The sequence below is a fragment of the Diceros bicornis genome, unplaced genomic scaffold (assembly GCF_020826845.1).
Source record: "Diceros bicornis minor isolate mBicDic1 unplaced genomic scaffold, mDicBic1.mat.cur scaffold_414_ctg1, whole genome shotgun sequence".
Taxonomy (NCBI): domain Eukaryota; kingdom Metazoa; phylum Chordata; class Mammalia; order Perissodactyla; family Rhinocerotidae; genus Diceros; species Diceros bicornis.
The window spans coordinates 113183-126838 of record NW_026691283.1 but is presented as its reverse complement, the minus strand read 5'-3'; the positions used below and the strand labels follow the sequence as shown (position 1 = coordinate 126838).

The 13656-nt window shown below is 49.9% G+C and overlaps 1 long non-coding RNA gene across 2 annotated transcripts; it reads right to left on the bottom strand.

The window, feature by feature from the left end:
* Positions 1-3334: 3334 nt before the first annotated feature.
* Positions 3335-13558, bottom strand: LOC131402975 (uncharacterized). 2 transcript variants are annotated; one of them, XR_009219105.1, is made up of 5 exons: positions 12787-13558; positions 10800-10866; positions 10162-10231; positions 8406-8490; positions 3335-3484 (listed from the first exon to the last, which is right to left on the bottom strand). It is a non-coding gene; the product is annotated as an uncharacterized LOC131402975 (long non-coding RNA). The 2 variants fall into 2 exon arrangements; XR_009219104.1 differs by lacking the exon at positions 3335-3484 and having other exon boundaries at positions 8292-8490.
* Positions 13559-13656: the final 98 nt, after the last annotated feature.

The window sequence follows — 13656 nt, the reverse complement described above, 5'->3', positions numbered from 1 at the left end:
GAGACTTAGTTTTCATAAGACACTTTGTACCAAGTACATATGTTCTGTGTTCAAAAATATCAATAGCTTTGTTTAGAAGAACTGACTTAGTAAACAGTAAGATAAACTACAATTTAAGGAATAACCTTTAATTCTGAAATGAGCCTTTTGGTCTAATTGCACCCTCCCCGTATGAAAACTATTATTTTTCACTTTGGTGGCTGTGGTAAGGCACTCTAAATATTAAATATCCTGCTTTCTTTTAAATGCGCTGTAAATCATTCCTCCAAACGCGCCTCTGCAAACAGCTCCTGGCACGCCAGCTTTGTCATTTCAAATCTTTCCCCCTTGGGAGCCCCTCTGGGCCTCGTGGAGCCCGGCCTGTAGCTTCTGCCTGAGTGAGGTCCCGGGGGGCCTCTGTTTTTCTGCTCCACGTGCCCGTGGACAGCCTCTGATGAGGCCTCTTCCAGGGCACCATGGGACTGGAACCCTTGGTCAGGCTGTCCCCTGCTTGCACAGGCTGCTCACTCACAGCCCCAAGAAGGAGCTCAGCGCCAGGGAGCCTGCAGCCTGAGAAGCTGCTGCTGGGCGCTCGCTCTGGCTCTTCACCACAACGCGGTCTCTCCTGATGCCCTGGCAGAGGGTGCGCTGGGGCAGGAGGAGGCCAGCGGGGACCTGGGAGGCGAAGCAGCGCCCAGGGACCTGGTCCTGGCCCAGCCACACACTGGACGCTGCTGCCACATCAGGTAGTCTGCTCTGTGGGCACGCACTCACGCCCGTCCAGTCCAGCCTTACGCTCCATGGCAAGTAACGGTCTTCCAGGCAACCGATTCCCAGGCACCCTCGGATGTTCTTGCCTCACACAAACAGCTCTCCTTTGTCTGCACAGAAAGGAAAAGGGTGGCTTGGCTGGGCTAGGCCAGGGGAAAGTCACCAAGAAGAGGAAGGGTCATGATAATAGGCTTTCTAGAACCAGGGACAGACAGAGCCCAATGTTAAACTTCAATTTCAACCAGGCATTAACACCTCCACTTGAACGGAAAGGTATACTATCCCCAAACCAAAGACATGTGCAAGCCCAGAATGACGGTGTGTCCGTCACATGGAGAAGAGCACACGCACGGAGCTGTAGGCCCAAGAGGCTCCTGGACACGGCCCACTCTGCTCGCCCCTTATGCACACCCCTCACCCACAGCCACATCCGACCACACCCTGCCCTCCACACCTTCCGAAGTCTGAGCACTACAGTCCTGGTCACGCCCTGATAGAGGGAGACCTCCATCTGTCATTCCTTGTCTGGGTTTCCACATCTCGGGAGCATTTGGTCAAGGGACACAGGGTGACTGGGCACCTCTTTGGGCCGGGTCGATGTCTGTGTGCTGAGAGCTGGGACAGGACAGTGAGTGAACACGTACGGTTCCTGTCCTCATGGGGCAGGAGCTAGTCAAACAGTTAGAAAGAAACAAACCATCAAACCAATATATACATGTTTATAAACTGTAAACAGTGCCAGGAGGAACAAGAACGGACAGAGTGCTCTAGAGGACAGTCCAGGAGAACAAATCTAGACTGGGCTCGGGAATGCCCACCTCCAGGATGGGACCCCAGACCTCGTGGGGCAGCCTCCCACTACCCAGCCTTTAGATACCACTTCCGTCCACATCAGCTCTAGGCATTCCTTGGCACAGAGGCCCCATATAACCACCTCCACCTGAGAAGCAGAAGAAGTAGACAAGACATGGAGAAGCCAGGACTAAAATAATCTGACTGATTAATAGGGAATCCCTTTGTTCCCTTCTGTCAGAGGCCCTCTGGTCTAACCACCACCCTGGGGCCTCCACCCTCAGATTTTACGTATTTAACAGAACAATGCAGTCTGGCCCCCAAAAGGTTAGCAGATCTCAGGGGAAACCAACCAAGTCCAACTCCCAGCTGACCACATGCAAACGCTGGGCACAGAAGGGGAGATACCCAAGCTCTGATGCTCCTTCTACTGAGGACAGTCACGGCACCTGGAGGGTGGCTGTGGGGTCTTGGGGGAAATCTAGCAGGGGATTTCATTTCGGTGTGACCCAAAACGTCCACATGGCATGACAGCAAACAGAAAACAGTGTACTCTAGTTGAATACTTGGCACATTTCATACGGATTTCCAAGGATGTGACTCTGCACAGTTTAAGCCATAGATCATTGATACCTCCAGACTGAGTCCATAGTGACTCTCATTTTTTAAATCAAAATAGCTGTGGAAGAGTCTGGCAGCCTCAAGACATTAGCATGTGGAAGTGCTGACTCCCAGTGATGGTGCTGAGGGACTACCCCGGTCATCACTGCGACCGAGGGTGCTGTGCACACAGTCACCCCCCCACAGTCCACGCCACAGCCCGTGTGTGTTACAGGCCTGAGATCTGAACATCAGAAGACAACTGAAGGGCAGTCAGGACTCTGGGTCGGGGGGCCCTTGGATAGTCCTCACAGGAGCGTGGGGCCAGAGAACACAAACGAGGATGACCCAACTCATTGTCCCGGCCCAGACGCCTAAAGAGAGAACAATAACTCACCAGAGATGAGTAACTGAGATTTACAAATTAACACTCTTAGGTGCAAGGAAATAGCGAATTTACGTGAGGATCCCCACAAAATGAAATTAATTTTCTTCAGTCTTACCAGTCAGGTCAACTAAAGAGCAGCAGACTGACCCGACAGTTACTGTGCTGGAACGGGAGAGGCAATCAAGGAAAGCGGATATCCGAGGGCGGGAGGCACCTGGGCGTCTGACGGCTTTGTAACTGGGCAAACCTTCAAGAACAGCTCCATTCCAGCCTTGGCTTTGATCATTCTCTCCCGGCACTTTGGAGAAATGGGGCATATTTTCCTCCACAAAACCCCAGGGCATCTGACAAATCAGCGTCCTGCCGTCCCCCATTCCTGGGTCGGGTCAGGATTTGGGCTTGGCCAGGAGCAGGATGAGTCCCACACTTTCATTTCCCAATGGCTCTCCCGGGGATTCACCAAAACTCTGCTGGGTTCCCCAGCACCCCGACATCTCGAGGGTCCCCCTCCTACCACTGACTGGCGTCCTCTTGAGAAAATTCACTTTCACATGAGCCCAACCACAAACCAAAGGAACCAAAAACAAAACTCCAGGATGAAAAAAGACACACATTATACAACTTCAAGCCAAACAACGTCTGGATGAGCTGCTCTCTGTAATTATCCACGTGGGGCGCCCCTCCACTGGATGGATGGACACTGAAAGCTGCCCACGGCTTGGGGTGAACCTAAGAGAATGCAGCTCGGCCTGTCACTGGGGCCACACGGGCTTGGCCACTTACTGGTAAGAGGAGCAACGCGGCTGAGTCCACAGCAAATGCGGGAAACCTGGACTTCTGGGTTGAACTCCATCAAGCTGAAGAGAGTGGGTGGAATCACTTCCGGAAGAGCAGTTTCCACTAGGTTTGGTCCTTTGCCAAGAATTCCGTAGCCTCAGACAAAAACATGTCCTTCTACATGACAGTAAAAACAGCGGTCAGTAAGTCAAACCAAGTGCAGCCCTCTTCACCAGAAATTCAAACTGCACCGCCGGGATGCTTTAGATCCACAGGGATTGTTTTCTCCTCCTTGCTTGGCAAAAACACATTAATGACACTTGGAAAAGAATCAGTTTCTTTTCTCCTCTTTTAAATTCTTACTCTGGGCGTATGTCAAGCAAACTAACCAAGCTCAGAATACAAACTTCCCACACCTGGAGGGCAAGCTGGAGGGGCCTAGTCAACAAATCACCCAGAAACCCCATGTGAACACAGGAGAGCCTCAGAAGGGCAGTTGTCCCCCTACTAACAGGTCTAAGATTCACACTGACCAGGAGGGCAAGCCAAGTACAAAACAACTTAGGGCCAGATGCCGATAACTCTCAGAAATGATGTTTTGCTTATAAAAAGTGGAATACCCATCAGTGGTGCCAGATGTTTCATCCCAGGGGCATAGACCTCAGCGTCGAAACCCTAAGGCTCTTCTCCCTCTGTCTCTGTTTCTTGGTGCAGCCTCTCTGGAGGAGGCAGGGCCAGAGTCTCTGGCCCAGGCGACGGGAGGGGGTGAAAGCAGTTCCTTCTCCACTCCAGAGGTTTACTACAGAATTACTAAGCTCTGGGCTGGCTATTTGTCTACAGAGAAACCAGGGCTACTATCGTTCTGTCAGGAACGTCACCCTCACCCTCTATTAACTGAACTCACTCTAACTAGGTCTTCCCACAGCCACGTTCCCTCCCTCAGGCTGAGGTCTGTGCCTGTGAATCCAACAGACACCGACCCTTCACCATCGACCCCTCTAGAGCTTCCCAATGACCTGCCTGCAAGAGGCTCTCACCATTTCATACAGCACAGCCAGTGCCCCTACACGCCATGTGCTTAACGGTCCCCACAACTGAGAAGGGCAAGTACCGGGGGACGTTCACCCGAGTCACAGGAAGGGTCCATACTGTTAGGAAGACAAACCGGTGAGAACTTGGAAGGATTCTGGTGAACGGAAGGAGCAGATAAGTGCCAGGTCATTCATTCACTCCACAAATATGTCCCAAACAGCAAACATACGCTATACATCTAACTGGTGATGGGAACATGAGGGGAAGGAAGAGACCCGGTCCCTCTCTCTGAGTTCAGTCTAGCGGAGGAGGCAGAGGTCAGCCAGAATTATCACCCAATTAATCTGTGCTGACTGCAAGGATGGCAGGACAGGGGCCTCCGTGAGGAAACTCAGGGAGCCTGAAGTAGTTCATGGGCAGGAGCGTTCAGGAGGCTACACTCTATCCACGCAGTCTGAGGGATGAGTAGGAGTGTGGAGGGGAGGGGAGAGCACGGTATTCCACGTAGGGGAGACAGCACCTGCACAGGGAGGGAGGGGCCATGGCCCACTGAGGGAGTTTAAACAAGGGCCCAGTGGATGAAGTCAGGGGACGAGGGGGAATATTTGCAAGACGCCAGTGGGGAGCAGGGAGGGCAGATCATGCAGGATGCTGTAGACCACGGAATGGTCTGGTCTTTATTCTAAGCACAATGCGTAGCCGGTAAGTGTTCTAAGTAAGGAGTGGACATGATTCCTAGAGGGGAACGTGAGTGGACGTGGCAAACAGTGGAGAAGGAGCAGGTGGGGGACGAGCAGGGGTTCACTTTTGGACCCACTGAACTCACAGTGCTTAGAGATGGCCAAGGGCAAACGTCAAGTGGCACTGAGAGATGTCTGCACCTCCCAAGAGCATGCTGGGCCTCAGCTGCCAGCTGGAGACTCCTGAGCACACAGTCGGTGACTGCAGCCACGGTGAGGGTGAGACCTTCTGAAGGAGAAGGCAGAGGAAAGGAGGAGAGCACAGTCCTGCCATGGGGACCTCTGACATGGGAGGGCCTGGCCCAGGAGCACAGCCAGGAAACGAGCCCAGAAGGAACGAGAAAGGAAGAGAGCCCTCAGAGAGCTCAGTCACAGGGGCGAAAGGAAGACCGCTCTTCACCAAGATGCTCGGCACGTCACAGCCAATGTCAAACGTTGCTGAGAGATCAAGAAAGGGAAAGATTGGACAATGGTCTCCAGGTGCTTTATTCTTGTTTTCAGCAACATGGAGGTCACCGTAACCCTAGCAAGAGCCACTCAGCAAACTGATAAGGGTGGAAGCTGAGTGGAACGGACAGAGGAATGAGAAGGAGACAAGGACATGGGGACAGTAAGTCAATGCAGCTCCTGAGAAGTCTGGCCTAGAAGTGGAGGCAGGAGGTGAAGCGAAGGGGTGGGACTTGGGGGAACGGGAGGACGTGGAGGGCTCCACACAGGGCCCCTTAAGATGGAAGACACCTGAGTCATGTGTAAATGCTGATGGCGAGGGACGAGTAGACAGGGAGAGGCTGAAGTTGTGGGGAAGAAGGCCCAGCAGATGGAGTGAGGCTTCTGAGGAACGGGGGGGAGATGGGATCCAGGACACAGAGAGAAGCATCAGCTTCAGCAGGATGAGACACGCTTCCCCCACTGCTATAAAGGGAAGGGACCCAGGGCGGGGACAGGTAGAGGCAAGTGTGCAGGAGTCCGAGTGGGAAACTGAGGGCTTTCTCAGCTGACGGCATCTGTTTCCTCTATGAAACAGGAGGCAGGTTCTTCTGCTGAGAGCGAGAGATGGGAGGGTCAGCGGTCTGGAGGATGAAGTGTGGCCAACTTAGCTTTCCAGCAGGATTTGATCTTGGTGCCTCTGCTGAGGGATAACTTTGGAAAGGCAGATTCTAAGTGCTTTGGAAAGACAGATTCTAAGTGCTTTGGTGAAGACAGCAGAACAACAACAGTCCCTAAATTGACTCAAAGGAAAAGAGGGGTTTACTGACCCAGAAAGTGTACACCTAGGTGAGCGAGGCTGGCAGAGCTGGGGCCTGGCCTCTGCTGCCTGGCTCGCAGAGAGCTTCTTTACCTCACTGTGCTCTGGCAAGGGCCACTGGAACGAAATCACTGTTGTCACTGACAGGGGGAGGCTCAGGCCACAGTCAAGATCACGGTTGTGGCGGGCTACTTCTAAAATGGCCCCTAGTGATCCCCGTCTCCTGCTGTTCACACCCACGTGTACTCCCCACCCTTGTGTGGGGGCTGGACCTAGTGGCTTGCTTCTCACAAGCAGAAGGCCAGCAAAAGTGAAGGGAGGTCACTGCCCAGATTAAAGGAGAGAACACCAGCTTCTGTCTCATTGGCACTCTGTCCTACCCTCTCATTTGGTCACTCTGACGGAGCCAGCTGCCATGTTGGGAGCTGCCACGTGGAGAAGCCTACATGGCAAGGAACGGAGGAAGGCTTGGCCAGCAACCATTTGCTGGACAACTACCAGCAAGGAATTGGGGTCCCTGAATCCTGCAAACAACCATCGGTGTGCTCCTGGAAGCAGAGCCTTCCCAGTGGAACCCTACGATGACTGCAGCCTTTGAGAGACTCAGAGCCAAAGACCCAGCTAAGCCCCCCCAGATGCCTCACCCACAAAATTCAAGTGGTACTTCTACCCGCTGCTGCCGGCAGTATCAACTGGTAAAACTTCTGGAAAGCAATTTAACAACACATTCTGACAACAATAAAAATATCCTACTCCTTTGACACTCCTGGGATTTATCCTAGAGCAATAATCCAAACGAAAGAAAAAGTCACGTATGCACACAAGATAAATGTCATGATATCTCCAACGGCCACTGCACTCCGCCTCCAAAGAAGTATGCCACATGACAACAGGGAAAAGCTTACGTAATTATTTAATAAAATGGTAAAATGAATAATTAATTATGATAAATTAAATTGATGCTATATCATACAAATATTAAAAACTGTAACTGTGAAAACATTACCACCATGGAAAAATGCTTTATGTAAGTATAAATGATAAAACAAGCATATAAAACCACACCTATGGTGTGATTACTGTATACAAATGTGCACACATGGGGCCCATCCCGGTGGCGGAGCAGTTAAGTGTGCACGCTCCTCCGTTGCAGCGACCCGGGACTCCCAGGTACGGATCCCGGGCGTGCACCGATGCACCACTTGTCAAGCCATGCTGTGGCGGTGTCCCATGTGGAGTAGAGGAAGATGGACACAGATGTTAGCCCAGGGGCAATCTTTGTTAGACAAAAGAGGAGGATTGGCATCGGATGGTAGCTCAGGGCGAATCTTTCTCATCAAAAAAAAAGAAAGAAAAGAAAAAAAGGGCCAGACCCGTGGCTTAGCGCTTAAGTGCCTGCGCTCCGCTGCTGGTGGCCCCGGTTCGGATCCTGGACACCCACCAATGCACCGCTTCTCCGGCCATGCTGAGGCCGTGTCCCACATACAGCAACTAGAAGGATGTGCAGCTATGGCATACAACTATCTACTGGGGCTTTGGGGGAAAAAAAAAGTAGTGCACATATGAACGAGGACTGGAAGAAAACACTAGACAATGAACAAAGATGATATCATGTGCTGGTAGGATCACTGAGAATTTCTAAAAGATTTAGTCTTATATTTAACGGCCCTCCCTTCAGACCAATATCAGAAACAAAAAGGTTAAATATACAAGCTTGAGAAAGTTTCTCAATCATTCCTCCCTGCATTAATTACATTCTTCTCAAATCAGTGAACATCAAGCTCCTTTTAGGGGACACTTGTTTTCTCTTTGAAAGCCTCATACAGTTTCCTGTCTCTGCTGAGAGAAAGGCTCACAGCTCCTCTGCTGACGGGTGGCTTTAATCCTCCACCCAATCCTTTATCCGTTCCTTTCCATGGGAGCTGGGATGAGGGCACTGGGAAGGGACAAACAGAGCAGTGGCCCCAGGAAGTGATAAGAGAGGTAAGAGTCAAATGAAGGCAGGTGGTTTTAGCCCATGAGAGCCCCACCGCTCACAGCTCCAGACTGCACCATCCCAAGGGGGTGTAAGGTCCACTACCTGTTTGCCCAGCTGCGCCCCATCCACCAGAATAGACTTCTCCTTTATCCGTTAGGAACAGACTATGGTCCTGACCACAGGCGACCTATCAGACGAACAGAGGGAAGGCTGATGAGAAGAAATCCTTGGAAGCCCAGTGTCCTGCTCAAGGGACGCAAAGTACGGGAGCATTCCCTACTGCTCCTGAGCCCGTAGGGGGCCGGATCCAGGCAGGCTGCCCCACACAACCTCCACTTCTTATTCTTTCTCACTCCACTGCAGCCTGGTTTCTGCCTGCCCCTCCACTGACGCGGCTCTTGCTAAAGGAAAGGGCCAGATGTCCTGAGGAGAAGACCCAAGAGCTCCTCCATCCCAGTCCATCCCTGTGGAACCACTCCCTCCTCCACAAGCCTTTCTCTTCCCCATCCCTCTCTTCTGCCTCTCCAGTAGCTTCCAATCTTGTTCCTTAGCTCAGCCCTACTGCTTACCCTTCAGTGTTGGAATCCTTCTCCAAGGTCTGTCTTCTGCCCTCTTCTCTCCTCCTCTTCACGCTCCCCTGGGAGGCTGCATCCATTTCCAAGGCTTTCCCTCTCACCTCTACCCTGCTATCTCCACTCCCAACAACTCTACTGAGTTCCAGACCTGCTTTTCTAACTGCCTAATGAAAAGCACCGTTTACTAAATGCTTATTATGCCAGGCACTGTGCTAAGTCAATAACCAAGAACACCTACGAAGAAACTGAATCTCAGAGAAGGTTGGTAACTTGCCCAAAGTCATCCAGTTAATATGTGGGGAAGCAGGGACTTGAATTCGCATCCATGGGACTTTCAAGTCTGTGCAAGAAGCACCACACTCTACTGCAAACTTAAAAGCAAATTCACTCTCTACCTCCTCCTCGCGTCTCCCTCCCACTCAACCCAAGCCTGCCCCTCCTCCAGGACTCCCCCATCTGAGTTGAGAACATCAGCAGCCACTCATTTGCAGGTGGAGTCAGGCTCCACCCCTTCTAGCTCACTCCCTGGACCTCTTATCAAGCCCCACATCTGGTCAATCCTCCTTACATGTCTCTCCACCTGTCCCTTCTCCCCACGCCTTCCCAAGTGGCCTTCATCACCTCCTCCCCCAACCCTAGAAAACCCTGCATCACTCACTCTCCACCTGTCTTCCAGCCTATGCCACAGCACTCCGCTGTAAGCATGCCAAACTCCAGCCACCCCGCATGCTCTCAGCAGTTAAAGTCTCCACCTGCCCCCTCCCCTCTGCCATGAAACCTTTCCCACCCTCCATCCCCAGCCTATCTGGTACATGCCTCTGCCACCTCCTCCACGATGCCTTCTCTCCCTTCCATTCCACCGCACGGACTTAACAATTCCCCTTTTGGTACTCTTATAGCACTTTCTAGATGCATTCACTTACGTATTTAAGGATTGATCTTAGCTATCTACCACGTGCCAGGCACTGCCCCCGGGGTGGGAATAAATGGTGAGCAAGATAAAGGCAGCCTGGAACACACACAGTGCCTGGACACACTCGGGTGCAGCTAGTTTTTTAACCTGTCTTTCCCACTACAGTGTTATCCCCCCAAACATTATCAAACTTCATACCCCATGATCTACGATACATCCTGGCCTATAGTAGGCAGCTAATAATTTTTATGAAACATCTTATTAATTCATAAAATCCCTCTACCAAATTTGCCATCACCCCACCCAAATTTCACGCTTTCAGAAGTGCCCCAGGAGTCAGAATGAGTGGCTCTCAGCCCAAGCCTCTTACCTGGACCACCTGTCCACTGACGTCCTGCCTTCTATGGACTTTGTGACTTTCGCTAATGACTGAGGGCAATCTGGGTAGAAGCAAGACATATGGTCATAGTAAGCACTGTGGGGTTCTGGCCTCTCCTCTGTCACCCCTAACTGGTGGCCCCCCACACACATAACTATCAGGGAAACTCTCAAGTTCAAATAGCAGGCAGAGGTAGACCCAGGTGGGAAAGTAACACAAAACAAATAAAATCGCTTGGTGATTTTAATACGCTGCCAGAGTTGAGACTGGTGTTTAGATCCACCAGCATAATGCGAGGATCTAGAGAGAAACTTTTTTAAAGACAAACAGACATAGAACTGAAACAGAGAAATTTTTGAAGGTAATCAATTTGGTTAAAAATAAAGAGTGAATCCAAAGAAAGTCCAGGTATCCCAATCAATGCTCATGCACCTGCCCTCCCAGCAGGCTGATGCTCCCCCTGCGATGGAACAACACTCTCCACAGCTCTCTGGGGAGTGCTCACTGCTCCTCTCAGGCATGAGGAACCTTGCTTGGTACTGCTCTGTGGCTCTATCACACAGTAATCACTCCGGAGATGTTTAATGCTCAACACAACTTGGGGAGGGGTAGTCCTTGTGGGAACTCACCTGTAAAGTTCATTTTCCACCACCTTCCTTCCACATTGTCCGTAATAGCTGTTTGCCAGGCTGAAGACTAAAGAATACCACCACCAATGAAATCAGTTCTACAGGTGTGTGGAACCCAAGAATGTCAGGACTGAGAGGGGGTCTGGAAAGTGGTCCTAGTCCAACTGCTCACCCAACTGCCACTGGGTTTCCTTCTCCAATATTCCCAGCCAGTGCAGGCACACCTCCAGGCATGCTGGGGTGCAGACCTGCTGCAACAGACTGGGACACCTGTACTTTCCCTCTGCTTCCCCTCTGGGCCCTCGTTCTGCCTCTCAGGAATTCCATAAGAGGCGAGTACCTCCTGTGAAAGGCCTCAGCACCCCCATTCCTTGGACCTGTCAACAGGCTGCCCTCGAGGCCAAGCCCCCTCTGGAAAGAGTTTCTAAACACCACCTTGGCCTTTTCCTACAAAGCACCCCTAGCCAGAAAATGAAATGTGAAAAATTTAGTCGAGGTGGCTTTCCCTGGGATAACCACTTTTTTGGCGACGATCAGGGTTACCAAGGAGCCTGGACTCTGAAAGCCCCACCTCTTGGAGGAAGCGTTAGCAAACAGCCTTCTCTCAGTACAATAGAAAAAACCGTCTACATACGCAGCCTGGCTCAGTGACTTCACGGCAAAGGGAGGCCTTGATGAGGCTGCCTGGTGTGCGCTGTCACGTTTATAAATACCTGAGATTTCCCAAGAACCACAGAGTGCAGAAACAGAAGAGAGTCAGCAAGGTCTGCCCAACACAGCTCTCTTAAGCTATCCTACTGATTTGCTCCGGGAAATTCCAACAGCTTCACAAATCACATGTGGCTCAATCAAATGGTCAACTTCAGGCCCAATGGCAAGAAACTGGTCCCCCCACCCTCCACCAATCTCCAACAGGTCAATTCACCTCCTTCACCGTCTGTCAGGACCAGAGAGTGGGCTCTGGCACAGGAGACTTGTACACCTGTGTCTCCTGAGGTCTATCCAGAGGCAGTGGGACAGGTGAGAGCTCTAAAACACACTTGTCTCCCCTCGCTCAAATGAACACAACCGGGGTCAGTGCACTGATGCAGAGTCAGAGCATTTCTAACATGAGAGATCACTGCCCCATCCTCACGTTGTTATGCAGTGAGATGGGAAAGACTTACTCAAGGTACGTAAGTTAGTGGCAGAGCGAGGAGCAGTCCCCAACTCCAACCCACTGCACCACATTGCCTCCACGACACACTGGGTTAGGGAAAAGCATCCTTAGTCTTTAAAGAAAGCTCTTCTCGTGTCATTTCACACCATTTGAACTCTTCAGGAAAGTAAAAGCAATAGCCACTTCCTGCAATAGCCACTAGGATTTCTCAGTAAGGTGAAGAACAGGATCTATATTATACGACAGCACTTAAAATAAAAGGAGGCAAAAAGAATACACAGACGCATTTGCTTGCACATGCATTAAATCTCTTCGGAAGGATGAACCGGAAACTGTTAACACAGGTTGTCTACAGGCAGAGAAACCATGGTGCTGGGAGGACAGAGGTGGAAAGCAGAGTCTTCATCATATGTTCTACTGTGCCTCTAGGATTCTGAATTATGCAAACATGGTATCTATTCATAATAGAAAATTTTAATTTTTAAATAAGCAAGTAAGGGGGAAAGATGTTTAGAAGTCACTCTAAAGAAACTTATTGTTCTTTACAATCCTACCGAGGAGGCCAGATGGGCTATGTAGGGAACGCCTCTTGCAGGTTTTAAACGATGACCTTCTGAATATTTACAATGGAGGCTAGAGTTCAGGAGAAGGTCTGTGAATGCACTGGTTCTCAACATACTCCTTACTAAGGATCCCCTACTTTCTCCTATGATCCCCATCTTTCAATAGATCTCGTCTACCAAATAAATGGCATTATGACTGCTATAATAATACACTTGCCCATTCGTATTCATCAGTGAATGATATAATTTCCAGACAACTTTTTACCTGCATGAAATATCTGGTTTATCTCAATGAGATGATGTGATTCTAGGCAAAATCAAAGAAAATGGACGATGTTGTTAGCTTATATTAGTAGCTGAAAATATGAAGTACTTTAAAATACTGACAAGTGATTCACATCCCCCATTACTATCTGCATAGACCCCTAAGGGCCTGGGAAGCAGTAAATACATAACATCGAAAGGGAATCTGGCTCTAGGTCCAACTACCAATTGGCAGGAAATACAGAGGACAGAGGATCATGTCAAACGGCACCACAGGGATGCATTCAACAAATTGCAGACTGGAAAATTCTGTAGAATAAACAACGTGACATCATTAAATAAATATCAAGGAGAAAAGATTAAAACAGACTTAAAAGACTATAAAAGTCTTATCAACCAGTTGCCACGCCTAGACTTTCTCTGGCCCTTGATTCAAATAAATTTTTAAATTTAAAATAAAAATCTATTGACAGTTCGGAGACAAAAGGCAGTTTGAATGCTGACTACATATTTGATATTCAGGGATTATACTGTTAATTATTTTTAGGTGTGACGATGTATTTCCTTTTTTGGGGGTCCTTATTTTTTAGATATGGATTGAAATATTCATAAATGAAATCAATAATCTGACGATTGTTCCCAATTTGCCGAGGGAGAAGGTGGGGGAAATGAGTAAAACAAGACCGTCATGTGTTGATGACGGCAGAAGCTGGCGACGGCCCACGGGGTGCATTATCCTATTCCAGCCACTTCTGTGTATGTCTACAATCGTTCCTAACAAAAGGTAAAAAGAAACGTAATGTGGCATCATACAGCCAATCAAGACTTCAATACTAACTGTAAAAGAATTCTAATATAAAATAAACTGAAA